The following is an 18,745-nucleotide window of genomic DNA, read 5'->3' as shown; positions in this document are numbered from 1 at the left end:
GGATGAAACCACAAATGGGGCAAAGAGATGTGATTTAGGACAGTGAAAGCACCTGCTACATTATTCCAGTATAATAAGCAGGAAATTTTATCTCAAGGAGGTTAATGAATTTGCCCCAGAACAATCATCCAATAATTGGCAGATCCAGACTTCAAACTGGTTTCCTGGCTTCGACACACATGACCTTTCTGTCATACCACACTGCCTCCAAGAAAGCACATATGGCTTGAGCTTATATGAATGCTGCAGGCACTCTGCTCTCCTTCATAGCTGCTTGGGAATCAAATGGTGGTTTGCCCAGTTGTGCACCTCCCATCAACTCCCGAGTGTCCTATAACCTTAGTACTTAGTAATAAGGATTGCAGCCCATTCACCTTTGCAGCCTCTGATTTCTCACCAAGCGAAGATGATGAATTTGTGCAGTTTATTTCAAACTATGTATTGCAATATATTGACGAGTTGTGAAATCAGTTTAATGAGTCTTAACTAGCCTTGTTAATATGAAATAGAAGAGAAAAACATCAAAAGTGCATGACTCTGGGCAGGCCACGGTGGCTCAATGGCAAAGTTCTTGCCTGCCATGCCATGGACCCGGGTTTGATTCCCAGTGCCTGCCCATGTTTTAAAAAAAAAAGTACATGACTCTTATCATTTAAAAAATGTGTCATTTATGGCATGTGTGTGTTTTGTGTGTACACTGAGTTTCTATACTAGGATTCTATTTCCTATGATGGATCATGGATAAAAGTCTTTGAAAGCCACTGACTTGTATGTGCTTGATGAAATTTGAAATGCTTGGGTTCAAATCCCACCTGTACCATACAATAACTATGCCTCAGAGTCCTATCAATGAGATATTACTAACCTGTCGAGAAGAATATAGAGAACAAATTAATTACTATGTATACAATGGTTAGAATAGAGAGCACTAAATAAGTGTTATTTATTTTTATCATTAATAAATAATTCAAAAAGTGCAAAGCTTACATGTAGGCTTTATTTTTCCATTCATTATGGAACAAGGGACAAGAGAATCACCAACATTTTCAAATGTTGGATTGAGTTATTGTCAGCAATGAATTAAAATTGAAATGCTCTGCAATTTTCTTTGTATTCTTTCCCAAACACCCAATCAATAATCAACAGCCTAGCTCTATAAACATAACACATATTAATTTAAACCAAGCCTGCCTTAGGAAATTCAGTATAAACATCTTACATTAGTAAACTAAATTCCATTCAAAATATGCATTTTGCTCGGTATTGTGGAGAATAAATAAATGTCCATCAATAGTCTGGAATCTAAACATATGATTCTCAAATTACCACAAAGACAAAATTATCATACCTTCTAGCTCAGAAAGAACATTGCAATCTGGGCTTTGTGTCTGTGATAATGACCTTGAAACGTTGTATGAGTACGGGCATGTTGTTTTTGCAGTTTAAAGCCATGTTTCCTGAACCTGAGTGTACGTGAAATACTTCTTCTGCAGATGAACATTGAAAATAGTTTACTCAGCTCTACCTGGAACAATTGCATTTTAAACTCTGGGAGTGCCCCAAATCCATTCTGTGAAAACTGCTCAGAAAAAGTGACTGCAGATCCAAAGTTAAGCAATTTTGAGAATTCCTGCACTAGAATTTGCTGACTGCTCTTTGTTGGTTTGAAATAACACCATTTAAAATTTTTAGCACATCTGCAACAATTATACAACAACTTGAATTTGACTGTGCATCCAAAACCAACCTCATACAGTCATGGAACTTCAGCTTTTCAAAAGTCAGGAAAGGATCTACGAGCTCACTTAGTATAAAGTTCCAACCATGATGAGACCTCTTCTAACATCCCCAATATGTTTTGTTAGATCTGCTTGAAGTCCAGTATCAGACAGGCATTTGTTTCTAGTGAAAATACACAGTTGCATCTTAAACAGACTTCAAAATGGTAGTAATTTTTATGAACTACCTATGCTATTATTTTGTAGATTGTTCTTTAAAAGGATGTCTTTTAAAAATTAGGTGTATTTTTAAAAGAATGTGTATATCATACCATAGGTGGAAGTTTTATATTGGAAGATGTACTAGGTTTATTTGTTTCTAATACATTTAAAGAGAGCAAATAATTAATGTGAAATATGTTAGCTTTTGTACCATGTAAAATAATCTATATGAACCATCTTTCTGTAAATACCATTCCTGAGTAAGAAGAAATCAGTGTCCCATTTGTCTCACCTAACAGCCTTTCAAACATGTGTACCTGCTAACAGTTCCCTTCTCCAGGCTAAATATCTATAACTTCCTTACCTGTTGCTTATGTGAAAGGATTTCTTGACTATTTTCCATCCTAGCAACCTTTTTATTTGCTCTCTGGTTTATCAAAGTAGCTTTTAAAATGTGGAAGGTTCTCTAAGGTGTTAATTTACTACTTCTCTTCAGGAAATAAAAGCATTTCCCTCATAGCTTCTTTTCTGAGCATAGGCGTAATTGAGGGACTCTTTTAGAAAGTACAAGTCGATCATCCACAGAATGGGAAATTTCATATGATACTAAAGGGTTTTGTTTTTATTTGATAGGGGATTGGATGGTGAGGTTTTACCCATCTTTGTAGGCATAGGTAAAATATTAAATATGTAGTCTTTTCCAAAAAGGTTGAACATAATTCCAATGTTCTTCCCTTCTCCCAATTTTAATTAAATTTTTACTTTTGAGACCACGTAGATTGACGTAGAGCTGCATGAAGTATTATGGAGCAATCCCATGTACACTTTACCCAGTTCCTCCTAATAGTAACATCTTGCAAAACTATAGTACAATAGCATGATCAGGATATTGGCTTTGATACAGTCAAGCTACAGAACATTTCCTTTACCACAAAGATCCCTCACATTTCCTTTTCATAGCCACTTCCCTCCGAAGCTCATCCTTCCTGAGGACCACCAATCTATTCTACAGTTCTACAATTGTATTTCAAGAATATTACATAAATGGAATTATATAGTATGTAGCCTTTGGTATTGGCTTTTTCCCCCTTAGCATATTCCCCTGCAGAGTCACACACGTTTTGGCATGTATAAATAGTGTGTTTTTTCTATTGCTGAGTAATAGTCCATGGAATGGAAGTACCATATATTATTAAATAATACCATATATTATTATTAAAGCATTTTTAGAAACGCTTTATTTTGAAATGATTTCAGACTTATGGGACAGTTGCAAAAATAATACAATGGGGAGGGCCATGGTGGCTCAGTGGCAGAGTTCTCACCTGTCATGCCAGAGACCCAGGTTCAGTTCCTAGTGCCTGCCATGTGAAAAAAAATAAATAAAAAATAATGCAATGCCAATGCAGAGGACTCTAATTCCCATGACAATCTATCTATCTATCTATCTATCTATCTTTGTTTCTTTTTTTGCATCTTTCTTCCTTTATTTATTGTGGAAACATATGCACAATAAATCTTCCCATACCACCAAAAGATCAGTCAGTGGAATTAAGTGCAGAAACAATGTTGCAGCACCCTTGCTAACATTCATTACTACAACTTTCCCTTCACCCCCAAAGAAATCTTATGCTCAGTATGCATTAACTTCTCATTGCCCCTGTTTTCCAGTCCTGGTAACTTGTACTCTGCTTTCTCTCCCTGACTTAGCATATTCTCTGATAGTTTATTTGTTGTTGACCATGAGGCTTAAATTTACATCTCTAACTGTAGCAATCTTTTTGCTTTGATACCAAGTTAACAACTTCAATGGCATACATAAATTTTTTTTCTATACCCCTCTGACCACCTGCCTTTATATAGTTCTTGTCATACATTACATATTTATATATTATGGGTTCAGAACCATTGATTTAATGTTATATTTTATGCATTTGCCCTTTAAATCTGCAGGAAGTAAAAATCGGAGTTACAAATCAAAAATAAAATGGTACTTGTATTTATATTTATCTGTTTCATCACCTTTACCAAAGATATTTATTGCTTCATTCAAATATTTAGTGTCTTTTCCCTTCAATCTGTAGAACTCCCTTTATCATATCATTTATGAATACCCTCAGATTTTATTTGTCTGGGAATGTCTTTATTCCTTGTTCATTTTTGAAGGATTTGTTTGATACAACATCCTTGTTTGGCTTTTCTTTTTTTGCTTTCAGCACTTTACGTATTTCTTCTCACTGCTTTCTTTCCTCTGTGGTTACCCACAAGAAATTGGCACTTAAGCTTATTGAAACCTCTGTGTATGTGACATTTTGCTTCTCTCCCATAGTTGTCTGGATTCTCTCTTTGGCATATATCATTGGCATTCCACAGTTAGTCATAAAAATGTGCAGTGAGTCTATTTGGGTTTATCCTCTTTGAGCTCATTGAATATCTTGGATGTGTATATTTATGTCTTTAAATTCGGTAAGTGTTCAGTCATAATTTCTCTGAATATGCTCTCTGTCCCTTTCTTTCTTCTCCTTTTGATACTCCTTTTATTGGTATACTTTATGGTGTCCCACAGATTCCTCCATCTCTTTTCTTCATTCTTTCCTCTTTCTGCTCCTCAGACTGGATGACTTCAATTGTACTAACTTCAAATTCACTGATTTGTTCTTATGCAATCTCTAACCTGATGTTGAGTCCCTCTAGGAATTTTTAAAATTCTATTCTGTGGCCTTTGATCTATCTAGTTCCACTTTATCATTTCCATCTCTCTATTGATATTCTCTTTGTGTTCATCTATCATTTTCCTTTTTTTTTTTTAATCCATGTTTTCCTTTAGCTCTTTGAGCATATTTAGGACCATTTTAAAGAAGTCTTTGAAACATCCCAGGTATGATCCTGCTCATTGCTGGTTTCTAATGCCTTATTCTTCTTCTTTGCCTTGGCTGTCATTTCCTGTTTGTTTGTTTTTTTAAAAAAATTCTTCATCTTTTTTGAAACCTGACATTTTGATATATTAGCATGTTATCACTGGAATTTAGAACTCTATGCTTCTGCTCCTTAAATTTGTATACAGCAAGTATGATCAGAGAGCTTTCCTAGGAGCTATCAAACAAACATACAAAAAAACACGAAGAAGGGAAAAAAGAATACTTTTCCAGATTTTGAAGATTGACCTGTGTGAATGCTCTTCATCAGAGCTTATCTGCCCAGTGAGTTGAGAGAATACAACTCCAGTTCAAATTGTAGAGGCCTCCCTGATCTTCTCTGCATGTCTCTTGTCTTGGACATGCTCATATTACCCTAGGAATTCCCCCATTTACATGGATATGAATATTCTCTCTTCTTTAGGAAACATGGCACTGTGTGTTCAGGCAGTGTTATGCCCTATAGCTAGAAATCCCCTGCCCCCAGCAGCATGACCTGACTACTTGCAGCTTTCTGTAGGAGGGCTGAATGAACCACTGCTACACATAGGACAGGCTCTGAAACAGTGAGTCCCTCAGGCAACCACCAAGCGGATGGGTCAGGCGCACATGCGCGAAGGTCACTTTACTCCCGTTGGAACTGAGACCAGGGATCTGCACTGTGAGCCATGGGACAACACTAAGCCAAGCAGGTGTGGCGTCAGGGAGGGACCGTCCTACAGCATCCTAGTAGTTTCTACTGCTTTAAGTAGCCTTTTCTTGATTTGGCCCTTGCCCTGTTACTGCAGTATTTTAACTATTTTATGGAACTTTTAGAAAGATGTTTTTTTTGCCATACCTTGCTGGTTGTACCAAGCTTTTGTAAGGGTACAAAGCACTAAAACACCTTACTCCGCCATCTTTATCAGGATGGGCCTGCTTAACCCTTCCCTTTTTGGAGTTCTGGCTTCTTTCCAGTTTTTATTTCATAAAACTACAGTTTCACTCAATATTTGTGTTCTCATTGTTCTGGGATAGATGTCTGGGCCATGTGTTGATTTTATGTTAAGTTATTTAAGAAACAGGAAAAATGTTCAAAACTGACTGTACCATTTTACATTCCCACCAGCAGCTTATGAATGAACTTAATTCTTTTCATCTTCTCCAGCATTTCATCTTGTTGCTGTTGTCTGCTTTAACCATGTACTTCATAGGAATTTATTGACATTTCAGTATAGTTTTAATTTCCAAGTCCCTGTTAAAAGTATTTATATACTCTATATGCTAGTCCTTTGGTGGACATGTGACTTGCAAATATTTACTCCCACTCCTTACATGTATTTTTATCCATTTAACAAAAGTTTTATATATTAATGAAATCCTATTCATCAATTTTTCTTTTCACAGATTGTGCTTTCCATGTCAAGTCTGAGAACTCTTTGCTTAGCTCTCAATCCCAAAGATTCTCTCTTATGTTGTTTTTTCCTAAAAGTTTTACAGAGTAATATGTTATGTCTAAATCCATGATTCATTTTGAATTCATTTTTGCATAGCATGTGAGATTTAGGTAGCGGTTCATTATTCTACCTATGAATTTCCAGTGGCTGCAGCTCCCTTTGTTGAAAGAGCAATCTTTCCTCTATCATATATGTTACTTCTTTCTCACAAATCAATTAAGCATATTCACAGGGATCCATTCCAGTGTTTTCTTTCTGTTTCCTTGATCTGCCTGTCTATCCCCCAAATCACAGTCTTGATTTCTGTGGCTGTAAAATAGGTCTTGTGAAAAAGCAGATTTTTTTCCCACTTAATTCTTTTTTCAAAACTATTTTACCTATTTGTGTTTCTTTGCATGTCCATGTAAATTTTAGAATAATCTTGTCTATATCATTTAAAAAAAAAAACCTTCCTGGGGTTTTGATAAGAATTTAGGAATTTTGTTAAATCTGTTTAATAATTTGGGAAAAATTTATCTCTTTACTTGAGTCTTTGAATCCATTCAAATAAATATCTATTTATATTGAAATAAATTGATTTCTTTCATCAGTGTTTCTAGTTTTCAGCATACATGTTACACATGTCAGGTTTAGAGGTAAGTACTTCAGTTTTTTTGTTTGTTTGTTTGCTTTTTGTATGGGCAGTCACCAGGAATCAAACCTGGGTCTCCAACATGGTGGGTGAGAATTCTGCCACTGAGCCAACATCACACTGCCCAGTACTTCAATTTTTTGAGGGATTGTAAACAGAGTTGTATTTTTTTCAATACCCATACTTTCATTTCAAGTGTACAAGAATACAATTGGTTTTATGTTTATCTTGTTTGTGTGATCTTATTGAACTCATTTAGGCTTCTAGGAGACTTCTGTAGTAATCTTGGTGTTTTCTACATAGAAATGTCATGTCAGCTGCAAATAGGAATAGTTTTGTTATTCCTTACTATCTGGATAACTTTTATTTCCTTTCTTACCTTATTGCACTGGCTAGAATTTCCAGCACTTTTGCAATCTTATGGGGAAAAGCATTTAATCTTTCATTATTAATTATCATGGTAGCTGTAGATTTTTTTGTAGGTGCTCCTAATAAGTTAAAGAAGTTCCTCACTATTGATAATTTTCTTAGAGCCTTTGTCATGTATTGGTGTTATATTTTTAAGTGCTTTTTCTACATTGATTGATATGCTCCTATAATTTTTCTTTTTAGCTTATTTATATGATAGTTTACATTGCTGGATTTTCAAATACTGAACCAGTTTACATCTCTGGAAAAACAAACAAACAAACAAACAAAATATCCAGTTGGCAATGCTGTATAATCTTATACATTGCTGAATTTTATTGGCAAAAATTTTCTTGGAGATTTTTGCAAGTATATTCATGAAGAATGTCGGTTTGTACTTTATTTTTTATGCTATCTTTATCTGATTTTAGTATATTATTGATGCTAGATTTATAAAATTAATTAGAAATAACTCCTTTCTCTTCTATTTTCTGGAAGACGTTGTTTTGAATTGATGTAAATTCTTCTTTAAACATTTGGTATAATATGCCAGTGAAACCAATTTGATCTGGAGGTTTCCCTTTTTATGAGTTAATAAATCATTAATTCAATTTTCTTTAGTTATGGGGCTATTCACAGTATCTACTTCATATTGAATTATAGTTTCTGTCTTTCAAGGATGTGGTCCATTTCATCTATATTATAAGTTGATGTGTACGGAGTTGTTTTCAGCCTGCCTTTATTATCATTTTGAAGTCTGCAGGATCTATAGCGATAACTCTTATTTCTTTCCTAACATTGGTAATTGAGTCTTCTCTCTTTTTTTACTTTGTAAGTCACAATAGAGATTTGTCAGTTTTATTGATCTTTTCAAAGAATCAGTTTTTTCTTTCATTGATTTTTCTCTATTTTTTCTGACTTCCCTTGCATTGATTTCTGCTATCTTTATTATTTCCTTCCTTTTACTTCCTTGAGTTTATTCTGCGCTTCTTTTTAAAGGTTTTTGCTGATTTGAAATCCTTGCTAATTAATGCATTCACTGCTATAAATTTCCCTCTCAGCACTTCTTTAGCTGTGTGCCATAAGTTTTGGTATCATATGTGTTCAGTTTCCAATGAATATTTTTATACTCCTTGAGACTTACTCTCTGATTCATGTATTATTTACAAGGCTTTTTCTTAGTTTCCTAGTATTTGAAGATTTTTCTGTTTTCTGTCCACTAATGATGTCTAGACTGATTCCACTGTAGTCAGACTGCACGTGGTACATGATTTAAATCCTTTAACTTCGTTAAGGTTTATTTTATGGCCCAGTGTAGTGTGTCTTGTTATATGCCTCATAGCATTTGAAAAGAAAACGTATCTTATTGTGGTTGGGTTAAGTGTTTTATAAATGTCAATTAAATCCTGTTGGTTGATGGTCCTTGCTGATTTTATGTCTAGTTCTCTATCAATTGTTTAAAGATTGTTTTTGAAGTCACTAAGTGTAATTGCAGATTTTTCTATTTCTTCTTTCAGTTCTTTCTACTAGCTTTTGCTTAACATATTTTGCAGAGTTTTATTTTGTTTTTTGATGCATTCAAGGTTGGATTGCTATATCTTATTCTGCATTGACCCTTTTATCAAGGTTTAATGTCCCTCTCTGACTCTGATAATCTTCTTTGCTCTGAAGTCTGCTTTATCTGATTTTAATATAGCCACCATTTCTTTCTTTTGATTAATGCTTACATAATATATATATTTTCCGTTTCCTTTATTTTAAAATGTCTATATCAATATAGAACTAAGTTTCCTGTAGACACATATTTGTATCAAAGTATATAATCCACTTTGTCTATTTCTATCTTTTAATGTGTATATGTAGAATATTTGCATTTAATGTGATTCTGCATTTAATATATGTTTAATTTGCATTTAATGTGATGCCTTAAATCTTAAAAGTGCCATTTAATGTTTTGTGTTCTGTGTGTTCTCTCTGTGTTTAAATTTCTTTGTTTTCTTTTTCTTATTTTCCTATAAGATTTTCCACTAGAATTATTGTTAGAATTCCAGTTTAATCTATCTATGAAGTTTTCAAGTATATCACTTTGTGTAAAATTTTGCTGGTTTCTCTAGGTATTACATTATATTTATATATAAACAGCTCATCAAATTTTACCTGTTTTATCATTTTACCAGTTTGAGTGAAGCATAGAAACATTACTCCATTTACCTTCTTGTAACCTGATTTATAATATAATTGTTTTAAATATTTTCTTGACATACATTTAGCACTGAATTAAGCAGTGCTATGATTTTTTCATCAACTATCAAACATTCTTTAGAAATTCAACAGGAAGAGGAAAGTCTATTGAATCCACTCATATTTTCTCTTCTTTCTCTGTGCTCTTTCTTCCTCCTTGATGCTTCAAGTTCCTTTCTTTTGTCATTTCCTTTCTGTTTCAAAAACTTTCTTCTGCCATTCTTTTACAGTAGGTCTGTTGGTGACAAATTGTTTTAGTTTTTTCCTTCATCTGATAATGGTCTTCAGTGACTATTTATTTTGTTTTCTTTTTTATTTGTTTGCTCACTATTTATTTTTAAATGGACATCTACACTGGGTTTAGGATTCTGGATTGATTGTTTTTTTCTCGCAGCATTTGAAAAAAAACACAGATAAAAACATTGCTCCTCTTCCTTCTATTGTCCACGATTTCTGATGAGAAATTCAATCTCTGAGTTATACATGAGGTTTTGCTTTTCTCTGGCTATTTTAAATATTTTTCTTTTTCTTTAGCTTTGAGAAATTTAATTATGATATTTCTTGGCATTGATTTCTTTGGATTTATCCTGTTTTAGCTGTTCGTGGTCCACTCAGCTTTTGAATGTATAAGCTGTGTTTCTTGCCAAAGTTGGGAAGTTTTCAGTCATTATTTCTTTCAGCACTTTTTTCAGTCCTTTCTCTTTCTTCTCTCCTTCTAGGACTCTGATGATGTGAGCATTAAATCTTTTGTTATAGTGCCATATGTCCTTTCATTCCTGAGGCTCTGTTAAGTTTTTCACTCTTTCTATCTCTGTTTTTCTTCGTGGCTAATGAAAATTGATGTACTGCTGGTATTTTTCATCTGTCCCTTTATTCTGCTGTTGAGCCCACCCACTGAGACTTTTGTTTCTGTTATTACATTTTTCAGTTTTAATATTTCCTTTTGGTTCTTCCTTTCATTTTTTATTTCTTCGTTGAGATTGTTCATTTCTACTTTTTTTCCTTCTTTTTTTTTTTTTTTTTTTTTTTTTAACATAGGCAGGCACCGGGAATCAAACCCGGGTCCTCTGGCATGGCATGACAGGCAAGCATTCTTACCTACTGAGCCACTGTGGCCCACCCTCTATTTTCTTTCCATTTGTTTCTAGTGTGCTCATAATTGCTCATTGAAATAGTTGATCATGGTTGCTTTTAATTCTTTGTCTGATAATTCTAACATCTGTTATTTGAGAGTTGGTATCTATTGTCTTTTTGATCTAAAGCTCCCTAATTCTTGTTATGGTAAGTGATTTTTAATTGAAACCTGCATATTTCTGTTTTATGGTATGGCACTCTGGATTTTACTTAAGTTCTCTACTTTAACTGGTTTCATTTTGTATGATTCTAATAGGGGAAGGAGGGATATCACCTCATTATTGCCATGAGGGGGATGGAGCCCAGGTGGCCCACACAGCCCCCAAAGACAACAGAGGAGGCTGCTCCGCATAGCTGCTAGGCAGGGATGAGAATTCTGATCCACATATGGCCTCCACTGACACTGCAGGGGGAGAGATTTTTAGAGGCTCATAAGGATAAAAGTTCTTGCTCTCCACCCGTCATTTTCTCACACTATCCCTGGTTTTTACTGGTGCAAGTAGAGGTGGAAGCCATGGATTTTTCCATGATGTATGGCTGGAGCAAAACAATCGTTGTCTGTAGGTTTAGTTTTCTCAGTCTGTGATTGGAAAAGGACTTGGGGTCAGTAGCTATTTTCGTTGTTGTTGCACTGATTGGTGTTTCCAGGTTGCTAAATTCTTCTGCTCCAAGTCTGTGACAGCAAAAAGAAAACCCAGTGAGCTTACCATTGGGTTCCAATGTCCTTAGCATGTCTATATTCTCTTCACCTCTCAGTCTTCTTATGTTTATTTTACTTATACTGCTCAGGGTTTTCAACTGTCCTTCATGGAAGGAATAGAGAAAAGTACATCTATACCTTATTCTAAGAAGCAGAAGTTCCCCTGCCCCTTTTTTTGTAAGAACAAGAGGAGGAAACAAACATTTTTGTTGCTCTATTCAGTGCCAGGCACTTGATTTACAGCATCTCATTTCATCTTCCCATAATGTGATCGTTTTGTCCTCAATTTACATATGAGGTGTCTGTATCTCAGAAAGCTTAAGAAAATTGCCCCAGGTCACACAGCTGGAATATGAGATAGCCGAGTTTGTGGCCCACTAGTGGCTACTTACCGGTTCATGTTGCCCCACTATTCAGTGCTTCCTTCTTTCAGTTTTCTCTCATATTTTCAGAGCTGCAAGTGTTTTGCAAAGTGCTTTAATGAAAACCATTTTCAAGTGAAGGAATTACTGTGCAAGGTCAGTTAGAGGAGGGATTATTTATCAGAATTAGAGAAAAAAGAAATCCAAAAGTTGTTTGATTTACCCAAAGTCATGCAGCTGATTAGGAAAAGGCTTGTATTCAAAATAGAAGTTTCATGGTTGAGATTGCATTGCTAGAATCAGAAAGCAAGAAATTAATCCATTTAATAATGAATTAAGCACAGATCAGTTGAGCACAGCTTTTAAAAGATAAGAGAGCATGTGCAAGGGCAATAAGTGCCTGGAATGCCCTGGGCACATTATTATCCCAGACATCCTAGCCCATACATACTCATTCTTTTTATCTCAGCTCAGGGTTGTGACATGTTTTCAGAGCCAGCTTTGCACATATTGTCATTGCGACAATATTTCATACTGCTGTAGCCACTCTGTAGGACTCTCTTCTTTACTGATTGGGGATTGTTGAGAGAATGGACCCAATCTTTCATCTTTATGTTCCTAATACCTGAATTGGTTATTACATAGTAGAGTCTCAATAAACAATAAGAATGAATGTATGCATGAAAGTATGATCAGCAAAAAATCATCTTGTATGTGTGAGATGGTATTTACTATTTCTTGAATGAGCAGTACTTCATCTTGCAAAAATGTGGTGTCTAGATTAAGAAAGAATTTGGAATACATTATGAATTTACACAAAATATCAGTTCCTATATGCTCTAATATCCTTCTTACCTTTCTTAGAAAAGAAACCAATTACTTTTGATGAGAATATTTATAAAGGAAACCTACAAAGCACTGCCCAAAGGGTAAACTTTTCCACAATATTATGTTAATGACTTTAGAAGAGGTTGAAAGTGAACCCATTGATTTCTTCCATTATCTATAAAACCACAAATAGTCGATATCAAATATGTATTAGTTAGTTTGTATAAGTTGAAAACTATCCTAAGGACTAAGGACACAAAATAAGAAATATAAGGCATAGTTATTCCTTTATATTGTTTTTTTTCTGTAGAAAATAGTGTGGTTTCTATAGAAGAAATAATGAGAAAATACATCATTCTGGAAGTGGAGCACTGGGTTATATAGTACATATTATATAAGCATAACAATAGTATAAAATAGAAAAAGAGGAAATATGCATTGATTGCTTACTATGTATTAGCCATTGTACAAGAAAGTTTCATACATTATGTCTCAGAAAACATTTGCGAATTGGCATTATTACCTTGTTTACATATGAAAAATCTGAGGCTTGAGTGACCAAAAAATTTGCTTAATGCTACACAGTAAATGAAAGAGCTAGGTAAAGATGGAATTTGAAACAAAACCTGTGCTGTATCAAATATACCTAGCCCATTAAGTGAATACTTCATAAGAGTTTAATAAAAAACAGTGTTTTAAGAATTAGAAAGAGAACGAGAAGGAATAAAAGTCTTCATAGAGGAAGAATAAGAATTCATCAGAGCTTTATAGATGTGTGGGGTTTGCATGCATAGAGAAGAGAAACTGAGGAACTAAGCTAGGGACACAGCAAGATTCTTCAAATAGAGAAGAGTCATCTGAATGGCATGGAGATACATATGGGAAAGAGACGAAGTTTTACCCGGTAGAATCAAGTAATGCATAGAGGAGTGTCCCAGTTTGAAAGGATTTATGCACCCCAGAAATGCCATGCCCAATCCTAATCCAATAATGTAGAGACAGCCCTCTCTTTTAAATCCTATTCAACACTGTTTGTTGGAGACTTGAATAGATTATATCCACAAAGATGTGGTTTGCCCAATATGAGGTATTAATCTTGGATTAGAGGGAGGTGTGACTCCACCCATTCCGGATGGGCTTGATTAGTTTGCTGGAATCCTTTAAAAGAGGCAGAATTTTGGAAAAGGCTTGAGATTCTGAGAGAGCAGAGCCACGATAGAATCACGAGAGCACCACAAGAACCCACACACACAGCGACTTTGGAGATGAAGAAGAAAAAATGTCCCTGTCCCTGGGGAGCATCATGAAACAAGAAGCATGGAGAGAAAGCTAGCAGATGTTGCCATGTTCACCACGAGCCTTTCCAGTTGAGAGAGAAACCCTGAACTTCATCAACGTTTCTTGAGAGAAGGTAACCTCTTGTTGGTGCCTTAATTTGAACATTTTTATAGACTTGCTTTAATTTGAACATTTTCATAGCCTTAGAACTGTAAATGTGTAACTTATTAAATTTCCTTTTTTTAAAGCTGTTACAGTTCTGGTATATCGCATTCCTGCAGCTTGCAAACTAGAACAGGGAGTGACCAGGTTTCCTGGGTTGTCATAACAAATTGTCACAATCTGGGTGGCTTAAAACAAAAGAAATGTATTGTCTCACAGTTTTGGAGGCTTGAAGTCCAAACTGAAGTTGTTGGCAGGGCTGTGCTTCCTCTGAACCAAGAAGAGAATCCATTCTTTCTACTTCTAGCTTCTGGTGTTTTTCAGCAATCCTTGGCTTTCCATAACTTGCAACTGCAGCACTTCAGCCTTTTCCTCTGCCTTCATATGGCCATTTGCTTCCCCTAACTGTGTCACCTGCCCTCTTCTTATAAAGACACAGGTCATATGGGATTAGGGATGCATCCTTCTCCAATATGACTTCATCTTAAATTTTACTAATTTTCATATTCTAAGGTACCAGGGGTTATTTTTCAACATATTTTGTTGATAAACATAGCACTCCCATAAGAGGGAGTATAGATTGGATTTGATGGTATAGGAATTATTTTTTAAAAAGTGATAAGAGGCTTTGGAATAGGAGAATGTTGTAATGGCAATATATTTCAAAGAAGGATATCCTTGCAGTTGGGGCAGAATGGATCTGAGTAAAGGCCCAGCTTCAGTGAGAAAGAACAACTGGCATTTGCAGCAGCTCGCCCAGGTCTAGATTTTTATAAAGGCTTTGAGAAAGAAGGATTGATGCCATGAGTGGTCTCTTCCCAAATTTGAGAGGATGGACTAAATGAGAGGAAAAGAAAGGAATGATAGGCATATCTTATATCTTGGGAGATTGTTATAACATGAGAAGCAGCATGAAGAATGCAAGTCTGTGATGAAATTGTGACTTCACTAATTATTAGTTTGTGACCCTAGAAATGTTTGGTAACCACTCTGAACCTCAATTTCCTCTTCATTAAAATGGGAATATAGAACCCACTGCTCAGGTTTGCTGTGAAAATTGAATAAAATATGTAAAGCATGTGCCCCCTAGCAGGTTCCCAGCACTGTAAATTTTTAACCCTGAATGAATGACAGTGCCTTTCAGTGGCGAGAAGGAAGTATAGATGAATAGAAATGTAATGAGTTTGGCTTGGGACTCCTGTCTTGTGTTTGTTTAGGTATTACACTCAGACCTGAAGGAAAATATTTGATGTAAATAGATCAGGGTTTTCTGATCTGAGATATCATATAATAGACTCTGAGAGTCTCAGTAAAAACAGCACAGAACTCTTAGCATCAGTGATTCACTGACAGGTTCTGTTGAGCCAGCTGGCTGAATTGAAAACGTCAAAGTAGGTCAAGTAAGAACTACCTGGAATTCCTGGGAAATGAGAAGTCTCCTGCTTTGCATATGGCAAGTCGCTGGCTTCTGTGCCATCTTTGTGCCAATTTGGGCTGGTGTTCTTTAAGCTGAGATGGATAATATTCCCTGCATACCTTAGCTTTTATGATTTATGAGCAGCACCTCCTTTAAAAAAAATTCCTCTTCTTTTTCTGGGTTTTACCTCCATCTTATTAAAATGATATTATAAAATAAGATAACACTGCTAAACGGTGGGAAAAAAATAAGATCATGAAGTCTAAGGGATTTGTTTAGGGTCAACAGCTTAGTAGAATAAACCCAGCATTATGGAGCTGTGCAGGGAACCAAAGTTTGAATGCATTTTAGAGTTCAGTTAGTCTAAGAATCAGTCACCTTTTCTTGTAAGGGCCAGATAATAAACAGTTCAGAACTTTGCAGGCTACTTACAGTCTCCTCCACATATATATGTAACAACCCTCTAAGAACATCAGAATAAATTCTTGGGTGCACGGATGGTTCAGTGGTAGAATGCTTGCCTTCCATGCAGGAGACCCAGGTTCGATTCCTGGTCCATGCACTGCCCACCCTCCCCCAAAACAAAATTCTTAGATTGTAGGTTGTATAAAAACAGACTGTTTGGTCCATGAGCCATGGTTGACTGAATCCCTGAGGTCGATAAATGCTTTCATGTAATAGGGGATATGAGAAAGATACAAATTGAGGGAGGTGCCCATGGTACCCATATATCTCCCAGACAGAGAGTGACAGCTGTGCTAGATCTCCAGTTTCCTCCCTCTTGTTTTCTTCCTCTCTCTGGTTCAATATCTTGGACACTTGCTGGTTGTGAAAGTACAGTTCAAGTAGAGCCACTTCAAGGGCTGTGGAGATTTGGGCATAGGGCTCTGCCTTTTCCCTCCATCTCTGGAACTGATCCCATCACTCATTTTTTTCATACCATGAGGAGCCACCTTAGTCCACAAGTATCTGACTTGGCACACAAGGGTATAAAGGGCCCACAAGAATTAAATAAATAAAATAAGGCAATATTGTGATGCAAAAAATAAGATAGGTGAATAATCAGGCCCAGAAAAAGATCAGCAGTAGATAATCAATTTTGCCTTGGTCTTCCTCTTTGCCTTGGTGAGGAGAGGGATTTGTGCTTAATCACAAAAGCCACAGGTTCCACAATTTAAAAACAACCCATTGCTTGTTGGCACACATTTTCCTAGTTTTGAGACCTTGGAGGTACTTCTCCAATGGCCCTCAGGAAGTTGTAAGGCACATCAAACTGACATAATTCATACAACCAAGTGTGATGCTGTAGCAAGAATTGGAGGTATACTTAGATTCTGGGGAAGCTCGGTTCTTTTGTTTCTAGGACTCGAGAGCAAATATTCTCATATGTTTACAAATAAAATAGGGAACCTAATCCTCTATGCTCATACCAGAGATCACCTTCTCTATTTCTTACCCTCAGCTTCAAGGACTGCCAGCTGTCAGTAATAGCACCCTCAGCCCTCTGACCTCATAAAGTTAGAGATACTGAAGAAAGATCTGCTGGAGTAGGTCCTTCTTCCCTCTGGTATGAGCCCTCAGAGGCCAGATCCACCAGGTCAGCTCCAAAGTGGTGATGGGACAGTGAGGGGCAGGTGATCGATTATAAAACCTAAGCCAAGCAAAGGCTTTCTCAACCAAAACCTGTCTGAAAAAGAGTAGGCACATTGCCACAACTAGTGTTTATTTATTTATTCATTTATTTTTTTGTTGAGTGGCCAAAGGCTCTGAACACAGTCATTGCAGATTGCTGTGGGAATTCTTGTCTAAACTCTGCTGACATTCACCCCTCTTCGAGGGGGTTGTGGATTTCCCAACTTTCAGGGCAGAGCTCATTGAAATCTTCCTGTGTGACCGCTTATCTGCTATCCCTTTTTCTCACTGATGTGATCACAGCCAGCTCTCAAGTTGGCCAGGCTCAAGTTCCCCAGCAGGGAGCCCTGGTTCTTTCCTCTGTCCAGTCCTGGACCCTCCCTGGAATATATACACAGGCTCTCCTACTCCCTGGCCTGCATCCTCTGGAGGGTATCTTTGCCTGTTCCTTTGTTCTCCTTTCTCAGCCCAGCTATAGACCGTTGATCTCTTGCCTGACCTCATTTTACTAGCCAATCAGAGCCTGTTCTCCTCTCTTAGACCTCATTTCCTTGTGAATCCACTGAACTTCACTTGTTCCTCCTCAGAACCATGATCCATATTGTACTTTTTCCATCCGGGTACAGCTTATACATTTCTTTAAGACCCAAACCTCACTTATGCTGTGCACATAGGTTGGATATGGGAATGAGGACTAGTCATTCCCGCAGTGGGTATTTACTGGGCAAATTAGAAGCTCTGGGTGTACAATGATGAACGGGGCAAAAACTTGTGATTCTCTTCCAATCACAGCAAGAACTACTCATTGATGTAGTCTGATGCTTGTAAATTTATTTTCCAACACTAATCAAAGTAGTAAAATAACTGGAATTTGATTCTTATTTAATATCATACAATTGAACATCTTGCTTTCAGTTCTTTGGGCATTTGTCATCCCTGTCTCCTTTCGATGTCTGCTTTGGGACCTTGCAACCAGTCTATCATTAGATCCTGGGGATATTTACAGTATACGTTTTATTTCTACCCATAGAATGAAAGGCGTCATCCCTTGCCAACACAAGCCCTGCCAGCAAACGGAGGTAGGATTAGGAGAAGGAGGCCTTTTAGCATAGCACATAACCAGCATGTTTGTGTGGCTGGGTTTTATAAAATTGTATTCATTCTGTTCAACGCTTTTAACTTCATTGTAGTTATTACATCAAAGGCTGAATCATTGATTATCTGGATCATGGTCTTTGGCCTTAAGCAAGCTTGTGTTAGAATTGAATTCTGGTACATTATTTTTAATTTAATTTAATTTTGTTTACATATGTATATACACACACACACACACACACATACCATAGCATATATCATTTTGACCATTTTTTGGGGGGTGCATGGTCTGGGAATTGAACCCAGGTCTTCCACATGGAAAGCAGGCTTCTAACCATTGAACCCATGAACCCCATTTTAACCATTTTAAGTATACAATTCAATGATGTTAATTACATTCATAATGTTGCATAATCATCATCACTACTTATTTCCAAACTTTTTCAGAAACCAAAACAGAAACTCTGCATCCATGAAGCAATATCTCCCCACTTTTCCTTCCTTCAGGCCTTGATAAGCTCTAATTTCTGGGTTTATAAATTTTCATAATTTAGATATCTCACATA

General features: G+C 36.3%; 1 protein-coding gene and 1 non-coding gene across 2 annotated transcripts in view; both read left to right on the top strand.

The window, feature by feature from the left end:
* Positions 1-18,745, top strand: part of CNTNAP5 (contactin associated protein family member 5) — an 818,968-nt gene that overhangs the window by 45,766 nt on the left and 754,457 nt on the right. The window lies entirely within an intron of this gene.
* TRNAG-UCC (transfer RNA glycine (anticodon UCC)) lies at positions 15,944-16,014 on the top strand. The gene has a single exon. It is a non-coding gene; the product is annotated as a tRNA-Gly (tRNA).

This window comes from Tamandua tetradactyla, chromosome 3 (assembly GCF_023851605.1).
Source record: "Tamandua tetradactyla isolate mTamTet1 chromosome 3, mTamTet1.pri, whole genome shotgun sequence".
Taxonomy (NCBI): domain Eukaryota; kingdom Metazoa; phylum Chordata; class Mammalia; order Pilosa; family Myrmecophagidae; genus Tamandua; species Tamandua tetradactyla.
This window is presented reverse-complemented; position numbering and strand designations above follow the sequence as displayed.